Here is a 22,733-nt window from a genome sequence, read left to right on the forward strand (position 1 = left end):
TTTTTTCTTTCTTCTTTCTCTCTCCCCCTCCCACAGGATAATTTCTAGGGTTTTATTGGGGTTGTTGTTGTTTATCTATTAAAGTCTCTCTAATTGTGTCTATTATCCCTAAAGAAGGCCTGTGGATGGCAGAATAGCAGGGGCGTAGCTATGGGGGGGCATGCGGGGCATGTGCCCCGGGTGCAACTTAGAGGTGGGCACCAGCGCCACCACCTCCTGGACTATAATTGTACCTGCATCTATAGGACACAGGTACAATTAGAAGCAATGAATGGCCTTTCAACGAGTGAAGCGGTGCAATACTTTGCGTTGAAAGGCGCTGATTGACAGGGAAAGTCATTCTGCCCTGCCAATTAGCGCCTTTCAAAGACGCTTCGTTCAACCCCAGACATGCGCAGAAGAGATCAGGTCTCCATTGCCGGACGGCGTGGGAACGGGATTAAGGTGGGTTTGAATAGTTTGTTATTTTATCATAATAAAAAGTGTGTGGCATTATCTACGGGGGGGGGGGGGTGGCTTTATCTACAAGGGGGCTTTATTTACGGGAGGCTTTTTCTACGGGGGTGTCTTTATCTACAGGGGGCTTTATCTACTGTGGGGCTTTATCTACGGGGGGCTCTATCTGCCGGGGGGCTATATACTGGTGTGGGCTATATGTGGAGCACTATATACAGGTGTGGGGTATATCTACAGGGGGCTACATACAGGGGTGGGCTGTCTGTGGAGCACTATACACACAGTGGTGGGCTATATACACAGTGGTGGGCTGTCTGTGGAGCACTATATACACAGTGGTGGGCTATATCTACAGGGGGCTATATACAGGGGTGGGCTATATATGGAGCACTATATACAGGGGTGGGCTATATCTACAGGGGGCTATATACGGGGGTGGGCTATCTGTGGAGCACTATAGGGGGAGCTATATGTGGGACACTATATACAGGGGTGGGCCCATATGGGGGCACCATCTACAGGGGGCTCTATGGCAAGCACTATCTACAGGGGGCTCTATGGCAGGCACTATCTAAAGGGGGCACGGTGTGTTTGTGGGACACAGTGTATGGTGCTATTATAATTAGAGGTGCAGTGTATGGCGCTATTATATTTAGGGGCATAGTGTGTGGTATAATGAGAACTTTATCTTTGTTTATAGGTGTAGAAATGTTGAAAAAGTGAGAAGCTGAAGACATCTGAGCAGCAAACTGCAGAAATGGGCTGTGACCAGGAGAAATCCATCATAGAGGTCTGGACCAGATGGAGAAAAAGAACTAGAATCTGAGACTTCACCGGTGAGTCACTTAATTATAAATGTTTAGTCTGCCTCTAATCAGTTCTGTAGTCTCTGTATGATCTGCAGAGAGATGATGGGTGGTATGATTATGATATGATTTTTTTTTGTGAAACAGCAACTCCCAGCATATCCTTACCATTGTTTGGGCCATGCTGGGAGCTGGAAACAATTTAGTGCAAACCTGTATGGCAGGGGTTTCACTAAATTGAGCTGTATTTGTGCTGGTGTTGTATATATGTAATGAGCTTGGTTCTGGTGTTGTGTATATGTACTGAGCTTTGTTCTGGGGCTGTATTTATGTACTGAGCTTTGTTCTGGTGCTGTATATATGTAATGAGCTTGGTTCTGGTGTTGTGTATAGAACTATATTGCTTGTAAAATGTACAAATGCTTTTATGCTCGAGTTACATAAAAAGAAATGTGGAAAAGAAATGACACTTCATTGATTGGTAGAGAACAAACATGGTGAGGGGGAAAGAGGTTGGGGGGGCGCCAAACTGAATCTTGCTGGAGAACATAGCTACGCCTCTGCAGAATTGCATGGCTCGAGAGGCTCTTCACTATCGATTATTAAATAAACTTTCTTTAATATTAAGTAATTGGCCAGTTTAGTGTTGTCATTGGTGTGAACTCGGAATATTGGGTTCACATGACGGTGTGCCGCATGAACCAGCTATTCTGAGTTGTTTCACTGGGATCTCAGGGATTGAATGTCAATAAATCCCTATGGGGATAATGTTTGTACCATGGATGTAGTCATGGCCTAAGGTATAGTCCCAATCATATTGTATCTGGCTTCTGGACAGACCGGTTTGCCCCTTTACACTGAGATAGATGTTGGTCAGACAAGCTGAGATGTCTTTGGCAAAGAAAAAAAATAAAACCCAAAAAAATGGCATCTAGAGATTTCCTTTTCTTACTCTAGTTAGAACAAAATATGAGTTAACAAATAATTCAGTTGATAATACACATGGCAATTTCTGATGTCAAATTGAATAAGTAAGAGCAAACTGACTAAAGATGGCAATAGACATTAGATCATTAGATAAGTTTCAGTAGAATGATCATTAGGCCAGACACCCTCACAATTGGGTTGGCTGATTGTGCATGGGCATATTATCTTAATAAAGCAGTAGGAATAAGCAACTGCCAGATACCTCTGGTGCCACTTAAAGTGAAACTCCAGGCAAACTTTCAGAATAAGTAAATTGAAGCTACTACGGTCATGTAACATACTACAGTCATTAATGCTTTCACTATGGTCTCTTAAATAAAACTTTCCAAGGTGCTCTGTACATTAAAGGAAATAACAAAACGGCTGCATGTTACAGGACGGCAGAAGCTACCAAAACAAAGCCCCCTTCTCTGACTTCACTTCCTGCTCTGCAGATATTGGCTGAAGCTTCACCTCACAGACTTCTGCTCTGCCCGCCCCCTGCATGAAGTCTCCATATAATACTGCTAATTATGAATGTTCTCTATTTCCTTTTAGCTGCTTCCTCCTGCCTTTGGACAAGAAAGAATAAGGAATTAGCTGAAATCGAGTCGTGAGCTCTCCGTATTACTAGTATTGTTTGAAGGCCCCCTACAGATAGATCTTCGAAGAATCCCTTTGAAACCAACAGGATTTTCTGACTAAAAAGTAATGTCTTTGGCTGGCTGGAAGGGATTGTCTTACCTGTTTAAAACTTCTCTGACTCAAGCTACCACTAGGAGTTTCAGCAGTCAAACCCACGGCAATCAGCTGTTTTTCCCAGGGAAATCTGTGTCTCTCCGCTCTGGCCAATAAAGGGGGGGTTCTGAGCAAAGCTGGGGACCCTCTCTAAGACATCCATATGCCTTAATAGGGCATATGAAAAGCAGTTGTCGAGTCAGTATGGGTGGGGCAATACCAATCACTAAAGAGTATATTAACAGGATATAGAAAACTGTTCCTATGGTTGTAGTGAGACCTTCTTCTATAATCATTATGGTAAAGCTAGTCCTCTTAAAGACCTAAAGAATTTGTATAATATCTGTATTCTCCAGTATTTCAAATGATTTAATGAACACATTCTGCAAATTATTGCTAAAATATGATTTCTTAATCTTGAAAACTATTTCATTTTAAATCCCAGTGGTAGGCTCCTGTATTGTCATATTAACCTGACTCAGAGCATGAATAATCTAATATGTTGCCTGTATTAATATATAGTAGTTTGGATAATTTTGTTACATCAGCATCATTTCAATTTCAAAGTAGCGCTTAAATCCTCATCAAAGAATTATCATTGGAAGTAATCTTCAAGACTAGCTGAAATGATAGTAATTATGATATTTATGAATCCATTAACCTTTCTTGTGTAGTTACAAGTAGTTACAATCTTTTTGATCCTTTCTGGGATGACCCTGATTCTGAACTGACTGAAGGATGCATCCTATGAAAGGAGTCAAGTCGTCCCATAAATTGAAAGTATTTGCAACTGTTTTTAAAATAATTGGTCTCGCATTTAACATTAAGCAGAGAGGCGCCATGCACATACAAAGGTAGCAATTTTCTTTCATTAAATGCGAATCAGGATAGAGAACCTCAGGATTCCTTTGGGCTAATTACAAGGTGTTAATAGTAGCAATATAATGGCAGCAATTTTCGTATTTTGCCCACACATATAATCTGTTTGAGTGCCTTGTAGGATTGCCTCTCAGTTTATATAAAGCCAAGATAGTCATAGAATATGTTCAGCAATTTTCATTTGACATCACGTCTCTATTTAGTGTCTATTTTCTGTAATATGTGATTGTTAGCTAAAAAGTAATGGCCAACGGCAAGTCATGACAAAACATGTCAAGGCTTTTGTATATTTTTTCCCTTGGTCATTTGCATTCCAAAAATGACTCACTACAGACGACTCCGATCAAGAACCAGGGATTCTGTTTATTGATATTTCTACCAATACATCCAGCCTATTGAATTTTGCAGGCCAATACTTAACATATATTTATGAATTTTTGAAAATCGAACTACAATTTAGAGTAAAGATCAGTGTATTAGATAATACTACTTTCATGTTTATATCTGCCATTATGCTTCTGGCTTACTTTGATAAACCTAAAATGATGTACTAAGAAATGTAAGTAAGGAGCGATTTCCTAATACTTACCTATTATTATGCAGGGGTGTAGCATGGATGGACTAACAGGGCATTTGTCTTGGGTGCTGGGGGGAGGGCGTCAACTAGCCACTAGATACAGGGCTTAAGCAATAAACTGAATCTGTGACTCATGTGAAAAAAAGCCTAGATATGGAGCTGCATTAGAAATGCTCCTTTACAAGTAAGTGGGAGTGATTTTCATACTACAGCATGGAATATTCCGGTTTTTTAAATTACCTTAACCTTCTTTGTCAATGCAGAGTCACAAAGCCCTGCAAGCTTAAAGGGACACCACTCCGGCCAAAACTAAACTTTCCCATGTGTACCATTGTGGTATTCCATGTGTCAGTAGGATCTCACCTGTTATTTTTCTTGCTGCTTCTATCTCTATATATCAGACTGGGATGGTTGCTTAGCAGAAGTGTGTATCAGGCTCGGTGACACGCTTTCTCTACTTCAGTCTATGGAGATCTATGTGTCACCCATCATAGGCTTCAGCACTTCCTGTACCACACTAGTTTTGCACAGGGGGGAACAGAAAATTCTATAATCAGCTACCACTGATACTTACAGTGATACTTTTCTGTCACACCGGTATAATGTAGAAGAATATAGTGCAGCCTCCCTGGGTGTACACTTATGGTTTCTCAGCTTATTTAGGAGAATATAAGAGAATAATAATCAGAGTGCCCCCCCAACATGCAGAAATGGTATGGTCTTTAGCTGGTCATGTGATGGTGTGCTCAAGCATCATGAGATTGATAGTAAAGCAGAGAGGAAGAGAAAGCTGGGGAAATCTAAGAATGAAGATGTAGGCTTTTTTAAAGCACAGACAAGGCAGCAGTTCAAAAAGCAAGTACAGTATACATAAAAGAAGTGTAGAGTGTGCTATACAGTCAGGTGGGGAATGCAGACATGGAAAGTTGTATTTCCAATGGAGGTCTTCTTTAATATGCTACAACTCCCACGTATAGCAATTCCAATAGTGGCTTCTAACCAAGTATCATCAACGCATAGTAAAAATGTTATAAAAGTACCATATGAGATTTGTTTTAAAAATTTCCTACATAACCATAAAATATAAAGAATACCCTTCATGAGTTTAGCTGATATAGCTTGGAGAATAAGAAATAGTTAGATTTTAAAGGTTGTTTTCAATTGCAGTTCCTTATGAACTAAGTATAAAATACTTCAGCATTCTGCTAAGACTCCATTAAGTGTTTAGAGTTATGTTAAACCTATAGTAATGATAAGCTACAGGGACTAAAGTGTTCCTAATTCTATGGCTCCACAATTAGGGAAAGCCTCACACAGTTCAGACTGGGCATCTGGACTGAAGATAACAAAGCCCTATGCTTCAAGCAGTAGCTACTAAGTCTGAGTATGTGTTCCTGGTTGTTGCACCAGGTGACCGGAGAGCTCAGCAAAATAACTCAAGCATTGACCAAAGTGCTTGACCTGTGCTTGACCCGTCTGCCACAGTGATATAGATACCCATTTGTTTCCTTTAGATCTTTATGAGACCCATTGATTAAATGTGTAGTGCACAGAAAGTGACATCGAAGGCTCTGTTCACATCTGCAATAGAGGCTCCATCTGAAGCCTCGTCGAATATTCCGTCATATTTTACGGGAAGAATAGTGCAGCATGCAAAGCTATCAATCCCGTCAAAGCGGCACACACCATGATGGAACCTGACAAACCCCATTATAAGTGAAGGGGGTCATTCGGGCACCGTTGGTGTCCACCCTGCGACAAATCAAACACTGTCAATTTTGTTGTTCTGCTGAGGAACGGAATTGACCATGCAGGTGTGAACTCAGCCTAAATAATGTATTATGCACCACAAATGGAGAAATGTACATCAGACAGATATAGATAGATAGATAGTTAGATAGATAGATAGATAGATAGATAGATAGATAGATAGATAGATAGATAGATAGATAGATAGATAGATAGATAGATAGATAGATAGATAGATAGATAGATAGATAGATTTCCTGTAATATCTATCAATATAATAATAGTTAAAAACTGAGATTATTAAATTGAGACCAAAGCACTGTATATAATTTTTTGCCCAGACTAAAAAGTTGTTCTGCAGTGTTTGCTTCATGTCAGATTATACATATTAAAGGTTGCAGACAAAAGTCATAGCATGACAGATACATTTTACATTGTGACTGCCCGTCTGCTGAAGGCCACATAGAAAGTGTATGGAATAATTGTATATAATTCCACTTATCTATGTAGCCAATATCAAAGTATTTTAATATAAAAAACATTGCACTGTTCTGCTAAGACAACTTGAAAGGGAAACTTTCTCCCTTTAAGCCCTTCCCAACATCCACCATATATATATATGGCAGAGGTAGAGTGGGGGAGTATGGAGTGGGCTCTTGGGCTAAGCCCACTCCATTAGACGAGTGTGTCAGCTGCATGCTACAGCCGAAACTTCATTGTAACAGGCAGGATCCCTCTGAGGTTCCATCGCCCGCCCTCCCGTGACGCGATCACGGAGTGCCGATGGGTGTCATGGCAGCCTGGGGGCCTAATGAAGGCCCCCCAGTTCTGCCATCTTTGTACTCTAATTAACACTGTTAAATAAAAAATTTTAATATACAAATAAAATTAAAAGTTAAAAAAAAATAAACATTTCCAATTTTCCCCCTAACCAATGTAACAAAAAAAATTAACATAACTGGTATTGCCGCATCTGCAAAAGTCCAATCTATTACAATATAATATTATTTAACCTGCATGGTGAACACTGTCAAAAACAAAAAGCAAGCCAGAATTGCTGTTTTTTGGTACCAAAATGGTACCAATAGATACTACAGCATGTCACACAAAAAATAAGACCTCATACCGCTCCATCAACAGAAAAATAAGTTATGGCTTTCAGAATACAGCGACACAAAACAAATTTTATTTTTAACAATTAATATTTTCCTTATAAAAGTAGTAAAACATAAAAAACTATATAAATAATGTAGATATAGATAATATGGATAATGGTATTGCTGTAATCGTATTGAAATGCAGAATAAAGTGAACATGTTGTTTTTACCACACGGTGAACACCATAAAAACAAAGCCCAAAAGACAATAGAGGAATCACAGTTTTTTCCCATTCCACCGCACAGAGAATTTTTTCCAGTTTCCCAGTACATTATATGATACAATAAATGCTCCCGTGAAAAACTACAAGTCGTCCTCCAAAGATCAAGCCCTCATACGGCTTTATTGAGGGAAAATAAAAAAGGTATGGCTTTTGGAAAATGGGGTGGAAAAAACGAAAATTAAAATCCAAAAAATGGCTGCGGGGGGAAGGGGTTATAGTCTATCTATGTCTAACTCTATAGTTCTATAGTAGTAATTCTGGTGTAGTATTATAGCATAGTAAGACATGTTTCTCACACTGTATCCTCTTTTACAGTTGTGCATCTTGACCCTAACTTCTTTTTCTCATGTCTGGGTTATATCCAATTTCTCTTGTTCTCACAAGCTCACCAAAAAACCCTTACACTCTTGCAAAATTAGGTGATGTGATATAATTAGAGACATTTTAATGGGGACTTTCGACTTTCCCTTGCTGAGTGAACTAGGATTTAAGTCCCACCAACATTTCACTAACCAAGTCTTCTTTGCCAAGAGTTCACAGTTTCCGAAAATAGATAGGGGGTGGTCCAAACCCTGCATGTAAGCCAGCAATTCTAGCATGGGTGTAACTTCCAAGATAGCAGACATATCAGCCACTATGGGGTCCAGCAAGGAAAGGTGCCGTTAGTAATGACTATGGACAGAGGGGAGTATGGGAAATTGAATAGGTGTCCGGCAGACCAAGGAAAATACATTTCAGTTTACTGCTTTAGCCCTGAATCTAGTGTCCCCCCTAGCACTCAAGGCTAATGCCCCGTTAGTCCATCCATGCTACGCCCCTGCATAATATGCCCCTGCACAATACTAGATGTAAGAAGGTGAACAGCATTCAAATCCTAAACACTTTAAACGAGTGGTGTAGATCCCAAAAGGGGCTCTGTCCAATTGGCGCCCAAATAAACGGAAATACAAAGAAGTAGAGGACAACACCCATGTTTTTATGCAGCAAGTTGTTTTAGAAGAAGCTTTATTCTGTAATATGCCGTTTCCTATTTCTTTTTTTAATTATTCCAGTACTGTGATTTTCATTATCCCTGTACTGTGATATCATACCTAGTGCATTATGCTTGTACTGTGATATCATACCTAGTGCATTATCCCTGTATTGGGGCATAACTTTTTGCATCATTTCTATACTGTGAGGTAACTATGTGGATTATCCCTGTACTGTGATATCATACCTAGTGCATTATGCTTGTACTGTGATATCATACCTAGTGCATTATGCTTGTACTGTGATATCATACCTAGTGCATTATGCCTGTACTGTGACATCACTTTGTGCACCAGATTCCGGAATAATGGCGTGGGGATTCCTGAATGCCTGGAGTAATCTGGATGTGTTGTCATAAAGTCTATTAAATTATAACACCCAATTTTTTTTTTTTACTTTTGCTTATGAATATGTGAACTCCCTATTGAAACAACATAAGACTTCCTTTTTTTTGTCATCCTTTCCCTTATTTAAAATAATAAACAGTTCAGACTTTTTGTAACATCAGCTGACAGAGTACCCCTATGTGTGCCCAATGTCACTATTGGACATTAGACGTATAGAACTACGGTTGGATAGCCACTGTTTCCTTGATACAAAGACACTCCTTCACATCATAGTGGCACGTATAAATGTGCTGTAGGCAACAAGGGACACTCCTTCACATCATAGTGGCACGTATACATGTGCTGTAGGCAACATCAGACGCTGGCGCATGTGTCTAATAACAGGGTTTACCAGGCACAGCAGTACATCATTTCAGGTCAACTAAAATATTGAATCATTGTTTAGTTGATCATGTGTATGCACGTAGTTGACAAAGAACCCTAAATGGGTTGAAATATTGCACTTTAAATGTTAGAAGTGTGAATAAAAGACACGTGGATTTTTGCATCTGACATGGATGCTGTCATTATTTTTGGACTTGCAATTGTGAATCCCTACATTTTTTTTTGTTTTTCCCTTGGGGTGAATTAAGGCGTGTGCTGCAGATGTATTTTGTTGTACAATCCTTGCATGCATTATCTTTGAACGCTGACATCACGATGTGCCTTATCCTACTTCTGTAACATCACTGTTTGCATGATTCATAAGCTGTGGCTTTACTTAGTCAATTATCTCTGCACTGTGACATCACTTTGTGCATTTTTTATGTTGTGACATCACAAGGGGTATTATCCATGTCTAGTGACATCACTATGAACATTATTTGTGTGCATTAAGAAAATACACATTACACAGATTGGGGAGCAAAATCATAATGAGCTTTATATGTTCTGAACTCACCCGCTGCTGATGGTGGTCAATATTTTGCCTGTGATTACTCGTTTTGATCTTGAATGCTAGCACTAATGAATTGTCTCAAAGATGTGTGTTATCCCTGTCCTATGTTCCATGCATAGTAACATACCCCCTCAGGTCTGAAGATATCGTTTTCTGGTATGCATGGGGTAGGGCAGCAGGGGGTGTAGTTCTGAAACCTGACTTTATCATACAAATATGTATAGCAGACGGATCACTCCTAATCTCGAAAATGGTAAGGGTTAGGAAAGACCAGTAAAAAAATGCATTGAATTTCATAACTATCTGATCAATTGATTTGTAATACTTTTAAATATTGTCCCTCTGTATACACAGTTTCATGATAGGGTGTAATTGATAGCATATTGATAGCAAAGATATATTGTATTATTTAGATATGAATTGGATGGAAACAAAGTATTTAATAGTTTTATTATTATTGAGAATTGTGTACCATTAGCTGTTGCCGGTAATATATATTTTTTAGCAAAAAAAACAACAAGTTTTTTATGATAACTAAAGGACAAAGTAAACAAAAAGAATAATCATATACAAAATATATAGAAGTAAAAATATAATTAAAGCCTAAATAAAAATGAGAAAATATGTAATTGATATTAGCACTACAAAGAGGTAAAGCGATAGAATTTGTGAAAGTAGTTTTCCTGATTTAATTTGTGTGATAACAGGAAATCAGTAAATTTTGCTCATTTAATTTGTTTGAGAAAGGAAGTTCATAGTCTTTCAAGGAAATCATATGGGACACATTAACAATATGAGTTAATTGAAAAAATCAACTCAAACCAAGAATGCTCTGGGCATTTCTACATTTACTTGGCACTCTGGTTTACATTTTTTTCTTTTGTGTCATTTTGCAACATAGTTATTGACAAAACTTCTTTCTTCAGTTGTACGATGAACAAGTCGCTACATCTAGACAGAGCGACTCCATGATATGAGCTGAAATGTAATTACAATAATGACTTCATTGAATGCCTTTGTTTATGTTGATTTTGAATATTTAGGCTCTGTGGTTTCAACTCAGGAAAGAATAAAAACAGTTCTAATTGGACTCAAGCCATTAGTAAACAGCCACTTTCTTGCCTACAATAGGCATAAGAGGTGTATCATTAACCTTCAATTTTATTTATTTTTCTGAAATGTTCTCTGTTTGATAAATATTACAAATAGGAACTTTCCCATGCTTTATAAATGCACAGAAGTAAAGACTACTGCAAATCAATAAATTATTTTAGAAATAAATATTATTTGATCAAGTACTATATATCACATAGTCTACTGACGCCTACAGATATAGACTGCATTTATTAACCCAGTTCAATAAGACTAAGGCTTCGTTCACATCTACGCTAGGGCTCCATTCCGACGTTCCGTCTGAGCTTTCCGTTTTGACTTAATCAATACCGTAGTCGACTACGCTATTCATTCTGTCAAAAATACAGAACCTTCCGGAGACAAACGGAAACCATTGGCACCGGATCCGTCACCATTGAAAACAATGGTGATGGAAGTGGAAACCTATGGTTTCTGTTTGTGTCCGTCGGGGCTCCGTTCCGACGGAAAGCTCAGACGGAATGTCAGAACGGAGCCCTAGTGCAGATGTCAACGAAGCCTAAGAGTTACATTTATGAAAACTCTCTAACAGAAACACTGTATTTGTTGTCCAAAGCAACCAATCAGGTATTAGCTTTGAAGGCTATACCTTTGAAATCGTTGTTTTGTTTTGTTGTTTTGTTGGGTTTTTTTTTCAAATAAACATGTTTATCATTGTGTTTTATGCAACTTTCTAAATTATTTTTATTGAAAAAAATATTTTTTTTTGAGATACAACTGTTTTGTATTATATATATAGAGCAGCTGTCTCATGCGCTTAGACTTGAATCCATCAGGTCAGCGGCACTGACAGGTTCTCTGACACGCAGGATCCCCCTGTTATCGATCACATCTAAGTTATGAACCAAATTTCATATGAATTTCACTAAATTATCTGAAATTCGCAAATTCAAAACTTTTGGGATTTATCTCACGTGAATCGCTCAAAATGACTGTAGCCATTTAACAGATCAGAAGAATACAATAAGACAGAGAAGAAAGATCCCATGACCTGACGGGCTTCCTCATAATGCCTTACAGGCAGTCCTCCCTCTAGCACAGCCAATCATGAGGGGAATAGGGTGTGAGTCACTGATGACTCATTGGATGACAGTCATATGAGTCATAGCCACTATAAACAGCCCAACCAGGAAATGCTGCTGCTTTGTGGGGATACAGATAGGAGAGAGAGGACATCAGACAGGGAGTGAGAGGACGAAAAATAAAGAATACAAATAGATAGTGGATTAGCGTCAGTGAGTGTGTTTCATAGTGAGGAGAAGAGTTTAGAGAATGGATAGTTATATTTACAATAATGTGATAAAGATATAGATTTTATATAGAGATAGGAGACAGTTAGTGTCAGTGTCTAAGTTCTTAGATGGGTACAGTTAGACATCCATTGCTTTGAGTGAGTGCTGCTGCAGCTATATAATTAATTTCTTACATTAAATTGTGAATCATCAATCTTCATCCCATCATCCACAAATGTTCATCAATAGTATTAATCCTGGTGCTGGTAGCGTGCCACTGCCTGCTAAAAAAATATTTTAAATATATCTAATAGAGCATAAATAAAGCATTTACATAGCGCGTTATTCTTTAGCCTGTGTCCAAGTGAATTTGTTTTCCAACTAAATAGATTTTAGGTGCTGATAGCGTGCCGCTGTGAGACACAGATATCACAGACATGACATTACTGATTTTCTGCCTTTATCTAATAGTGCCACCAAAAATTGGCATATTATTCTGCATGAAGCAGTTATACAGCTCCATTATACTTCAGTCTGTCTCCAAGTGACAATTTTTTTTTTCAAATAAATAGATTTTAATTTACATTTAAATCCTGGTGCTGCCTGCTGATACAGATGTCATGGACATTGTGTCACTCATTGTGCTGCTTATATCTAGTTGCTAATAATAGTGCCACTGAAAATTTGTGTATTATTCAGTGTCAAGCAATTATACAGCGCCGTTATACATCAGTCAGTGTCCAAGTGATAATATATATTTTTTTTTTTAAATAATAGAAAATAAAAGCCATTGCTTCTTCACTTTCCAGGACAATAAGGCACACTGACACATGTACTTGTGGCAGTGGAAATGGTGGATATAACATATATATTTTCTTTAAAATAACACCAAACCTGTAGCTACTCCCCAAAAAGAGATACGTTTTGGACCGCTTGTTACAAAGTCATTGGTTCTTCCGATACCACTGTGTTTTAAAAGCTTAAAAAATCTGACAGTAATGGTAGAAAAGATCCACAGCGAAGCCTTGACAAAGCGTGGTTGCACGCGAAACGGACGTAGGCTTAAGCTCCGCATCCATACTGCTTTTATCTGCTTTGACGCAACAATAAATGAAACTTCTACTGAATGCTGAGTGCCGTGGATCTTTTTTTACCATTACTATTGTACCTATACTTATCTTGCCATACCACTGAGCACCACCAGTTGTGGATCTAATTTAATCTGTTTATACCCGTGCTGTCGTCTGATTGCTGAGACTTATAGTGCTCCAAGAGCCAAAGCAGTGCCAATCTTTTTCTTATTTTGGACATTTAAAAAATCTGACACCGCAGCGTATTTTAAAACAGGCTGTTTGTTACCACTGGCTACCATCCGTTTACCCATAGCCATATATGTTGCTGTCACTTTGACATTACTAATGCTGTCTTGACGTTAAAGAGCTTGAAAGGGGTTGGATACAGTCTTAGAAGACCTCAGAGGGTCATACACGACTTTTCAGGGCAATCAAGGTCACTTTTGATTCGGGACAAATTTTTTCGGACTAATCTAATCTGACGGCTGTTTCAATAGATCTAAACGAATTTTGGGAAAATCACTCATCTGTGAATGTACTGCATAAACATTTTGCAATAATTAACAGAATGCATTATAAAATAAGGCTGAGACTAATTTAAGTATCGGTCCCCAACCTTTTATACCTCGTGAGGCATATTCAATTTTGAGTGATGAGCGGGAGCCGCATTTAAGTAAAAAATGTTAAAGTAGTTTTCCAGTCCCTAAAAATTGATGGCCTAACCTCAGAATAGGCCATCAATAGCTGATCGTTCGGGGTCCAACTCTCGGGACCCCCGCCGATCAACTGTTTTGAAGGGGGTGCAGCGCTCCTATGAGCCCTTCTTCCCCTTCATTTCTACTTGCTCTATGTGAATAGTCGACACAGATGTAGTGGTGATTCACAGTATTGCAGCCTTCTCCCATTCACCTCAATCCACTACATCTGTGTCGACGATTCGGACGTGAAAACCCCTTTAACATTAAATGTAGAGAAACAAAAATTAATGCAATTGTAATTTGCAAGTAAATATTTGCAGGTAAAAGTTTGAAATTTAACAAACCAGTATTTCACCACCCAAATTGACACTTTTCTGGCGATAGGATACGTCTGTTATATTATTAATGTGGATGTGATATTGTAGGAAGAACATATGATTATAACTCAGGGTTCCTATGGCTAGCCACACAGCAGGACGTGGTGAGCCACATGTGGCTTGGCTCCTGAGCCACTGGTTGGGGACTACTGCATTAAAGCCACTTCTACACACTACTATATTACAGATCCATGTTGTATGACTCCATAATTCACACCCATAGGAACTCTATGTACTGCCATACAGGTTGTACCCAAAGGCGTAACTGCAAGATCCCAAGGCAAAAACAGTAACAGTGATGTCTCCTTATATGGTAGAGGAGCCATAAGCAGCAGGACCCATGTACAACTGCTACCTCTGACAAATCCTATACTTACTTCCCATGCTTAACCCCCTTCTGTGGTCTATGGCTATATAGTTAATTTAAGAATAGTAGTTTTGCATTTCAGAATGGGATGCAGCCCAGGTAGTGCAAGGACCAGTAACATGAGTTTATAAGATCTTACATTTGATTTGGAAATAATAAAGCTGGCCAGACATTAGGGAATTCAGACGGCCATTTTCTGAACAACTTGTCATTCATGGTCGGTCTGTGAAGGTTGACGTTCTGAATGGCAGATCCATAAGTTAAAATTACAAATTGCCAATCCGTTATTGCCTTGATCTGTGGTCTGGTCTAAGCTTGATGGGATACAGATCTGTCATTGATGGGATACAGATCTGTCATTTGGCATGAACAACTAACTTTACAAGACTGCACCTGAGAATAACCGGAAAACGAAAACACGGCAGATCAACTTTTCCACAGATATTTATCTTTAGTCGACGTCTATCACACTCCTTCATGTCACAAATGATCTCTAGTGTATGATCAGCTTTAGAAGTGTAAGCAGTGGCGGAACTACTGCTATAGCAGCCATAGCAGCTTCTACAGGGCCCGCTACATGATGGAGCCCGTGCCGCCCTGCCCGGCACATAACATTTATGTGCTATGCAGGGAGGCAAGGGCCCCCTTATGCCGGGGTGCTGTCGCTAGAATCAGGCATCCTGGGCCCTGGGCTACTACCACATTCAATCCTTAGGACGCAGATACAATTGAATACTATGGCAGAGCAGGGAGCCAACTCTCTGCCCTGCTACTCACTAAGTATAGGCCACGTTTGGTCTCTAGACTACAAGGCGCTGGGACAGGATCCCTGCACAGGCCGGAACGATGACATCACTGGATCACGCAGGCCAAAAGGGGGGGGGGCTGTGTGGCACTATAAATACAATGGGGGAGCTGTGAGGCACTATATACAAAGGAGGGGTCTGTGTGGCACTATATACAAGGGAGGGGGCTGTGTGACACTATGTTCAAGGGGGAGGCGTGTGGCACTATATACAAGGGGGAAGCACTGTAGCACTATATACAAGGGAGGGGGAGTTGTGGTCTGTGGTGCACTATATACAATGGAGGTGGGGCTGTGTGACACTATATACAAGGGGGGCTGTGTGGCACTATATACACAGGGGAGGGCTGTGGCACTATATACAAGGGAGGGAGAGCTGTGGTGCACTATATACAATGGAGGTGGGGCTGTGTGACACTATATACAAGGGGGCCTGTGTGGCACTATATACAAGGGGGAGGGCTGTGTGGCACTATATACACGGAGGGAGCTGTGTGGAGCTATCTACTAAGGGGGCTGTTTTGCACTATCTACAGGGGATGTTTGTAGCGCTATCTACAGGGGGCTGCATGTGGCACTATCTACAGGGGGCTGTTTGTGGCTCTATCTACAGGGGGCTGTGTGTGTGGTGCTATGTACAGGGGGCTGTGTGTGGCACTATCTACAGGGGGCACAAAGGGGGCATTGTTACTGTGGGGTCACAAAGGAGGCACTGTTACTGATGGGCCACTTTTACTGTGTCCGGGTACTAAGGGATCATTATTACGTCTGGGCACTGTGGATTACGAGTTTGTTTAGAGGATGGAGAATAGGTGGAGAGGATGCTTGAAAAGCGAGAAACCAACACGTCTGTGTGTCAAATTCTGCAGAGACATGTCGTGGCTGGAATAATTTGTCACGGTAGTCTTGGCCGGATGGACAATATAAGAGAAAGTTAATGACTGTAATCATCGAAGACATCACCTGTGAGTCACTGGACATAAATGTGCTGTAATGTACATTCACATTACATTGTGTGCTGTACCATTATATGGTCACTGCATGGTTATAATATTGGTCTTTGTATAGTGGTTTTTATTCAGTAACAGTATGGAGGTATTATTCAGTCACTATGTGGTTATGGTGTGGCGGTATTATTCAGTGACAGTATGGGGGTATTATTCAGTCACTATGTGTCATGGTGCGGTGGTATTATTCAGTATCAGTATGGGGGTATTATTCAGTCATTATGTGGTTATGGTTTGGTGGAATTATTCAGTGACAGTATGTGGGTATTATTTAGTCACTATGTGGTTATGCTATGGCTGTATTATTCAGTAACAGTATGGTGGTATTATTCTGTCACTATGTGGTCATGGTGTGGCAGTATTATTCAGTAACAGTACGGGGGTATTATTCATTCACGATGTGGTTATGGTGTGTAGGTATTATTCAATAACAGTATGGGGTATTATTCAGTCACTACGTGGTTATGGTGTGGAGGTATTATTCAGTAACAGTATGGGGGTATTATTCAGTCACTATGTGGTTATGGTTTGTCAGTATTATTCAGTAACGGTATGGGGTATTATTCAGTCACTATGTGGTTATGGTGTGGCAGTATTATGTGGACCTTTTATTGTATTATTATTGGTCATATTGGTCTTATAATAGTGAGTTGTGTTTAGTAACTGTATGCAGGTAATATTTAATCTGTATAGTGGTATGATTTAATAACTGTATATGTATATAGATCATTTTGTTATCTATATACATATAGGGTCACACTTTCTCTTAAACCTACCTTGCATTGGTCCTTAGCAATAGGGCATCGGGCTCCCATGGTTTCATTTTTTAGGAAAGAACGGGCCCATTTGCGAATTCCCATTCTTTCTACCAAAGTAAAAGCATCAGGGTCCGCCCAAACAAACAACTGCTGCTGGTTGTATCATTTCCGATGCCCTGGCCGGACCGCCTCTTCTTCTACTCTCCTCCTACACAGCGATGTAATGTGTCTGCACTGCATAGCCATGCATGGGGAGGGAGCAGGAGGAGGCAGAGTCCTAATTTATGAATCGGCAGCGGGAGTTCTGTGCTGCTGTCCGTCGCTCACAATTATGATGGTGACTGAGGTCCCTGTAGTTTTATCTAATGGAAACTACAAGGACCCCAGGAGTTAATCAAGCTGCCTAGCCGGGCTTTACAAATATATGCTGCCCCCTTCACTATCCTGACAGCTGTGACCCTAGAGAAGAAAAGACCAAAGGAAGAGAAGAGTTTAGAGTTATACTGCAGTCCAAACACCAGCACAATTAAAAAAGCAGCAGAGGAGGAGAGGGCTGGAGCTGTTTGTCTAGTAAGAAAAAGTACCAGCAGCAGCATTTGTGTAATCATGCCTCTTCTAGATTGTGCCCCCTTCGGATATCCAGTTGATAGACCAAAAAAATCCAGAATGGTGGGGTCTGATTGCTGGAAGCTCCACAAATCCTGAGAATAAGGGTCTTGGTGGAGAAGTGGTTGAGCGTGTACGGTCACTCTCCATATGATAGATATGGAAACAGCCTAGTGAGTGTGCACTCTTTATAGGCTTCCCTGTCCTCAGGATCACTGGGGCCCCAGCGGAGAGAAGTCACCATTCAGACTTTTAAGATTTATCCTGTGGATAAGCTCTAAATAGCCCCTTCAATATGTTTCACATGTCAGATATTGTTTTCTGTAAAAAAAAAAAAATCTATTACATATGGCATAGTTTGGAAAAAACTAAAAAAAAACTCCTTTTTAATGTTAAATTATATTTTACAAATTGTAAAATAGGATTCTTACATATGTCATATGTCTGCATTTATATATTTGTCATGTTTACATGAATAAATATGAGACACAACAAGAAAGGCAAGTGTTATAAGGACAAAGAGCCATGGGGAACAAGAAGAAGGATCAATAAAGGTGAGAACATACAAAGTGGCAGTCGCATTCAAACAAAACCATGCCTACCTGCAATGGAGAATGACTATACGGTTGTGCCAGGGTTACCACTGTTCTAACTGAAAACTCATGATGCCATTCGCCACAACATGTGGAAGTGGTTCAACCTGCGTGTGGCTGCCGCTCCGTGTTTTCTTACATTAATGGGGGACCATAACTTTTTGGCGGTATCAGGCCCAGAAATTCCTGACCGTGGCCCTGGGGGGATGGCACTATCTACAGGGGGGGTGTGGCACTATCTACAGGGGGGTGTGGCACTATCTACAGGGTTGTGTGGAACTATCTACAAGTGGGAGGTGGCACTATCTACAAGAGGGATTTGTGTGCCACTATCTACAAGGGGTTTGGCACTATACACAGGGGGTGTGTGTGGAACTATTACCTGGACAGGGGAGGTGTGGCACTATCTACAAGGGTGTGTGGCACTATCTACAGAAGGACTGTGTTTGGCACTATCTACAGCCGGAGTGTGTGAACTATCTAAAGGGGGCTGTGGGATCTCATAAAATAGGGGAGTGGGATATAATTTACAACTTGGCGGCCTAGCTGTGTTTTTACATTGCACACAGAACTAATACATGTTTATTGTCAGAAAGGCGGGGGTTGTGGGGGTGTTGGTTATGGGGCTGGGGGGCCCAGTCAAAAGTCTGCTGTGGGGCCCAGTCTTTCCTAGTTACGCCCCTGAGTGCAAGCTGTATTGCTTCCAAGAAAAAGACTTTTCAATTTCAAAATACCGACAAATGAAGACGTGGCAATTATAAGCCAACAAATCAAATATTTACAACTGTGTTAGTGAAAAACTTACTTTTCCCTCTGTACCTGAAAGATGTATTTAACAGTAACGGATGACAGTTTTCCCCTTAATATTAGAGTTGATGTGTGTTCAGGACATCAAAGCTCTACTACGGGAAGCAAATTATTTATGTTAATTACACTATATGTGTTAAAGCCTTGCCAAGTAGAATAAACACATTTGTAAGATTGTTTCAAGGTACACCATAAAGACATGTTTACTCTCCTGGCTGAGAGGGGTTTTGATTGAACTTGGATCCAAGAGTACAAGGAACCACCCTGACAAATACAAGGAACCACCCTTACGAGTCAAAAGTGAAAACAATCTGTAACGTATCGTATTTTAATTTAAAGTGGATTTCCCATAATCGATATTTAACACCTTTTAACGGGGTAGGTGATAAATATCTGATCAGTGGGGGTCCGACCGCAGGGACCCCCACCGATCCTGAGAGCGGGCTTACCTGGCTGTCCCTTTGCACCTCATATATATAGAGCAGTACGACACATGCTTCCAATCGCTCCATTCGTTAATAAAGGGGTCTTCCTCAATAGGGACCCCATCAATTAGCCGGGGCAGAGAGCAGTACATCCGTGCATTAGTGGAACAGCCCATTAATTCAGATGACTGCATGCAATGCTTTATTTCCTCTGTGGTGGCGCTACAGGAGAATTGAACACTTTCTGGCTCGTTCCCCCACACATTATTTCTGATCGATGAGGGTCTTAAAAGCAGAACAATCTGTGGTCAGCTTATTTTAGGGAACATTCTAACAAAAATAGATAGTAGAAAATCTTATAAACCTACAATCTATAGATAAAAATCTCTGCTTGTAGCAAGGAAGAAAAGAGTGGTTAGCAGTGTTGCCTTGCAGCAGTGGGGTCCTGGGTTCAAATCCTACCAAGGGCAATATCTACATGGAGTTTGTATGTTCTCCCAATATTGCATGGGTTTTCCTAAAAGCATTAGTTATAATAGCTACAGGGTTTTATTGACAATACTCAAATGAGTGCAGAAAATGAGTAAAAATAATATCGCACTATGTCTCTCTTGTATAAGCGGCTTCTGTTCACATCAGAGGCTTCATGTGCCACTGTACAGGCCAATAAGCTAGTCAAGAATGTTGTAGTCTGCTCCCTGAAATGAATGCTTTTAACCTGCTTACTAGTTCCAGATGTGCTTGAGTGCCATGCTGTGACTCGATGAGCCTTGTTATCTAAAGGGCCTTTATGTCAAAGGAGACAACAAATTTTCTTCTGCCCTAGTCTGTGAACAGTGAAACAGAAAAAAAGGATCTAATGAGCAATCTAAATATAAATTCATTCTAAATTCCCTAGTTTTCATGTTCTGAGGAATTTTAAGTGGCATCTTTCTAAAGCTACTACTTTCCAAGAAACTACTGGTTTGTGGGACATGTTTTTTGTGTAATGTAAACAGAATGAAGGCAAGCAATTAGCCAGCAAATTTACAAGAGAGATGCATGTCACATAACGTGTATTTCTTCAGTTCATTTCTTTAAACCTTTATTATTAATCTCTCATGTGATTATTCTGTTCTGTTATATTTAGTAGGGCCTACAAAGCCTTTGATATTGATTCAGTAAACCTCAGAAGATCAAAAATGTAATATGATGTAAGTAAATACTACTGCTTTTTGCTTGCACCAATAGTATTTTCTTAGTTGTATACAACCCCTTCCCGCCGCAGCAATTTTTCAGATTTTCACTTTAGTTTTTACCTCCCCACTTTCCAAAAGCCATAACTTTTTTATTTTTTCATCTATGTAGCCGTACGAGGGCTTGTTTTTTGCATGACGAGTTGTAGATTTTACAGCTTTATTTACTGTACCAAATAATGCATACCTTCCAACCTTCAAGTATCACAAAGTGGGACAACCTGTTTTTTCTTTTGAGCCACGCCTCTAATCCCACCCACTGTATCATGCTCCCATAGTGCCTCCCAGACAATATAATGCCAAATAGCTGCCCCACACAGTATAATGCCAAATAGCTGCCACCATACAGTATAATGCCCCCATAGATGCATCCATACAGAATAAAGCCAACACAGATGCCCCCATACAGTATAATGCCCACACAGATTCTCCCACACAGTATAAAGCACACACAGATGCCCCCATACAGTATAATGCCAAAACAAATTCCCCCATACAGAATAATGCATGATAGCTGCCCCGATGCAACATAACGTCCACATAGCTGCCCTATACGGTATAATGCCCCCATACAATCTAATGCCCACACAGATGCCCCATACAGTATAATGTCCCCATAACTGCCCCATACAGTATAATGCCCCATAGGTGCCCCAAACCGCTTAATGCCCTCCTACAGCATAATGCCCCCATAGCTGCCCCAATACAGTATAATGCCCCCAATCTGCCCTTATACAGTATAATGCCCCCAAAGTTGCCCCCTGTGCCAGTGCCCACATATTAAGTGCCAGTGCCCTTGTAAATAGCGCCACAGTGCCCATGTAGATAGTGCCCATGTAGATGGTGCCCTTATACGGTGCCACAGTGTCCATGTTGATAGTGCCACACTCCCCTTGAAGATAGCACCATTCCCTGTAGATAGCACTACCCCCCCCCTGTAGATAGCGCCATTGGAATTCCCTCTAGGAGCAGAATCCCCAGCCAGAGCATAGGACAAGGATTCCACTCCTAGAGGGAAGCCCTGATGTCACTGTCCATATATGGACAGTGACGTCAGTGGCTTCTCCTTTTACGGGGGACCCCCCGTTGCTGACTCTGTTGCTGACTCTGATTCCGCTCCAGGAGGAGCCCCTGACGTCAATGTCCTCAGGGGTTTCCTCTAGGAGCGGAATCCCTGGCCAAATCATCGGCAACGGGGATCCGCTCAATCAGCAGCCAAGGACGTCACTGTCCATATATGGACAGTGACGTCAAGGGTTTCCCCGAGCACATCGCTTAAAGTAGCGCTGTGCCCGGGGATTCCTCGACGAGTGTAGGAGCTCCCTCTGCCCCTCCGCTCTGAACTAATTCTGAAGCAGGGAGCTGATGGTTCCCTGCTTCAGCATTGGTTTCAACTGTATCTGCTTCCTGAGGACGCAGATATAGTTGACAGCGAGACATACCCCCAGCTGCCAAGGGCAGCCGGACACCGCACGGAATCCGGGACCGTCCCACTGAATCAGGGACGGTTGGGAAGTATGTATAATGTACAAGGAAGCTTGAAAAAATTTCTTTGTTGAGTGGAATAGGAAAAAAAATTGTGATTCCTCCATTGTTTTTTGGGTTTCATTTTATATATTTTTTTACGTTTTCCTACTTTTACAAGGAAAAAACTAATTGTGAAAAAGAAAAATTAGTTTTGTGTCGCCATATTCTGAGAGCCATAACTTTTTTACTTTTCCGTCAATTGA

This window comes from Rhinoderma darwinii, chromosome 3 (assembly GCF_050947455.1).
Source record: "Rhinoderma darwinii isolate aRhiDar2 chromosome 3, aRhiDar2.hap1, whole genome shotgun sequence".
Classification (NCBI taxonomy): domain Eukaryota; kingdom Metazoa; phylum Chordata; class Amphibia; order Anura; family Rhinodermatidae; genus Rhinoderma; species Rhinoderma darwinii.